Source organism: Carassius auratus, unplaced genomic scaffold (assembly GCF_003368295.1).
Source record: "Carassius auratus strain Wakin unplaced genomic scaffold, ASM336829v1 scaf_tig00217396, whole genome shotgun sequence".
In the NCBI taxonomy this organism is placed as follows: domain Eukaryota; kingdom Metazoa; phylum Chordata; class Actinopteri; order Cypriniformes; family Cyprinidae; genus Carassius; species Carassius auratus.
Window position 1 is genome coordinate 1,469 of NW_020529046.1, and position 3,775 is coordinate 5,243.

Sequence of the window (3,775 nt, forward strand, 5' to 3'; positions counted from 1 at the left end):
ATGTAAACGCATTTACAAATTATATTGCACAAAACTGAAACATGAATTCAAAATTTTCCAAATCTCAAACAAAATCAGGTTTCCTGCTCATATGTTATTTTTTTTGTGCTTGTGGTTTTTTTCCCCTTTGCTTGTTTCCCACGTTCTTGCGCTTGCGTTTCTAAAAGTTGCAGTTTGAGTTTCATGTAAATCAGGGCAGGCTTCAGTGTCACCATTGGCCCGAAAGTTCTAGATTGACAGCTGCGCCTCTAGCCAATCAGTCCAAGGGGGAGTTGACCGTCACTCCAATGCAACTAGTGGCTGCTGTGGCAGGTGTGTGTGTGTGAAGTACGAGGGTGATAGTGACATGGGGGTGGATTTCAAATCTCTCCCGTCCCCCTCCCGCAAAAAAGATCCCGTCCCGTCCCAATCCCATGAAAAAAAACTGGGGGAAAATCCCGTCCCATTTCCCGGAATGACTCACGATCTCTTCCTCTCCCATGTTGTATTTATTTACTTTCTTCAGCCGGAATCTGTCAGTTACAGTGAAAAAATACAGCACAGATCCAGGGGCGCAGATGGGATTGTCTGACCAAACAATCTCATTTATTACAATTTCCACCTTAGTTGCCAGCAAAGGAGCTGTATAAGGTCCATCTTCAAAAACAAATAAGAAAAAGTGACATGAAGATGGACCTTATACAGCTTCAAATGGAAGAGAAAAGGCTCCTCGTTAAAAAAGCAGCACTTGAAATAGAATTACTTGAGAATCGCCTTAAGGTGAGAACTTGTCTGAATATTAATCTGTTGCATGTTAAAAGTGGTCTGTCTGTCTGTCTGTCTGTCTGTCTGTATGTATGTATGTGTAAAGCAATATAAAAAAAAAACATTTTAATGAATTTTACTTTTATTGTTTTTCAGGAAATGAAGAAATAAACTGCCCTGGCAGACCAGTGCAAAAAAAACTAATAAAAGTAATTTTGACAAATCCTGTCTCTCAAAAGTCTTCCGTCTCTGTTGGCCTCTAAAATCTGTCAGTGTTCCTCTGGCCATCTTCCTCAATACAAGGAGGGTGGCTCTCTCCTCTTATAGTGGCAATATTGTGAAGCACAACACAAGCCACAATAATGTCGCATGCCCTCTCTGGACTAACCCGGAGCCCACGCAGACACTGAAACTGAGATTTGAGGATCCCTATAGTCATCTCCACCTTGGCCCGTGTTCGGCTGTGAGCCAGGTTAAACCGTGTCTGTGGTCCAGGCTCAGGTTCAGGGTAGGGTGTCATTAAATAGGGCAGACAAGGGTATCCTCTGTCCCCCAGCAAGTAACCATTGTACTGTCCTGTAATGATTGAAGTGTACAACACAAATATAGTAAAAACGAAAAAACAAAAATTGTATAAAGCAAATCATACCCTGCTGAAATGTCTGGCATAATGATGACTCGCGGAAAATTCTGGCATCATGCACAGATCCTGGCCATTTTGCCTCGACATTGGTGATGATTTGGGTTGCCTCACATATTACCTATAGTTAGTGGAAAAAGTAATGACTTTGATGATTTTAAGAAGGGGAAAAATTAAGTTGTTACCTGCACATTGATACTATGAATAGATTTCCTATTAACATAGTCTCCCTCATTTATTGATGGAGCTTTAATAGGAATGTGAGTGCCATCAATGCACCCAATTACATTTGGAAACCCTGAAACAGAAAGTTATGGAAGTATGAAGTGTGTGCATAATGAATACATGTATAGATATTAATAATATGACTACATATTAAATATGCGTTATATATTTTACTACAAAGGACAAACCTGCCACACTGTGGAATTCGTCTTTAATAACAAGCAGAGGTTTATGGCCAGGGAACTGTACAAACGTGGGTAACAACTGTTTAAGTGCCAGACACACTGTACGAACGGCTCTACACACAGTTGCCTTTCCCACGTGCTCTGAATCGCCCACACTGTACAAAAAATGGCCAGACGCAAAAAACCTTAGTGCTATGCACAGAATGTTTTCTGTGCTAAGCGCAGAGCCGCGGTTTGTCACATTTGCGATATGCGGTTTTTAAAAGACGTGTTAAATAAACTAATGAATCTTTTGAAAAACGATAACGCTCTTTTAAATATTCATTAGGGTATGCAAACACATCAATACGCGGTTTTATAACCCTCTCCCGACGAAAAAAACCTCGTATAATTTGTGCTTCTACGTCCACAGGATCCTCGTCAAAAGGGCACGCCATGCTCACCAACCTTCTGAAACGAAGTTACACTGAAACATAACCTGCTCTGGAGCCGGTTATCTTCAGAGAGTCAGTTGCTATGGTTACATACATACCCAGAAAGTGACCTCTGTTTTTGGAACCGAACGTTGAGGTTATCCACGAACTTACCCTTATACATACCCAGGTATGTCACATAACCTGCTTTTTGGAATACCCCCGAGGTCCAAGGATTCCTTAGCTTTTTTAAGGATATTATTAGCTTAAATAAGCTGACTAAATACACAATTTCTGTACCTGTGAAAGGTTATGTAAGCTGGCTAACTTACTTTTACAGCTTACCTTACAAAAACTAACCATAGCCTGTGGTTTTACTATTGAAATTTATTAATTAATAAATACATTTATTATATAAAAAAGCTAACAAAAAATGGTTACTGTAATCATTAACAAATTAACCATGGATTTACTACTATAACCATAGTTTAACCATGGTATTTGTACAAATATGGTCATACAAATGGTAATCAATACTCAAAATACTATTTTTGTTGGGGTAATTTTGTTTGTGTTGAGTATTTGCAGACGTTTCTGTATTTGTTTGTGTTGAGTATTTGCAGCACGTCACGTGTGTTGTCAAACTGATGAAGATGTTTTCTTAATTTTCTGGTGCTTTTTCTATTTGAATGTGTTTTGTGAAGTTGAGCTCTCTCGGCCACCGTGCATCGCCCCTATTTTGAAATCTTCACCCCACACGTACATACGCAACCATGGCAACAACGATCGCGGAAACATGCGAAGATGACACACGCATATTCAAACAAAAGCCAACATGGATAAGTTGTGTGAAACAACGCAAAATCGTTAACGTTACTCACCTATCAAAAAGAAACAAATAAACCTCGGCATCCGATTCGAGCCCTTCCCAATCCTTGAGTTTCTCTCCACCGCTCAGTGTTGCCAGATTGGAAATGTCCAAGTATAAGGGGACCAGCTAAGTATTGGACCCGGAAATAACATCTCTCTCTCTCTCTTTCTCTATAGCCTACTGTATATAAATAAATACATTTTAATAAAAGTATGCATTTAGCAGAAGCTTTTATCCAAAGCGACTTACAGTGCATTCAGGCTAACATTTTTTTTTTTTTACCTAACATTATATATAAATATATAAAGTATAATTATTATGTAAAGTATACTATTATACACTATTACATAATATTGTATTGTATTATAGTTATTATATCCAAGTTGTCTGTCTGGAACGCAGTATTAGGTTAACGTCAATAAACGATCGTGTACTACAATTAAGAGTCATTCTATAATGTGACATTTCAGCACTTGACAAACGGACAGCGACTCCTAAGCAGCACTTAAAGCACAGTTACGTGCGACTGTGTTGAGTGCATTTTTTGGGAAACAAAACAATAACGAACAATTGTGAAATTACTTGTAGAAAACGCTCTTAAGGTCTAAGATCAATCGTTATCGAGAAACCGGCCCTGGATGCACTTTCTGTCTTGGTCTTGAGAAGGAGCGCTTCACAGACATGATAAATATATCTA

The 3,775-nt window shown here is 38.9% G+C and overlaps 1 pseudogene; it reads right to left on the bottom strand.

Annotated features, from left to right (window-relative positions):
* Nucleotides 1–1,003: 1,003 nt before the first annotated feature.
* LOC113100877 (putative nuclease HARBI1 pseudogene) lies at nucleotides 1,004–1,686 on the bottom strand (annotated as a pseudogene).
* Between the last annotated feature and the right edge of the window lie 2,089 nt (nucleotides 1,687–3,775).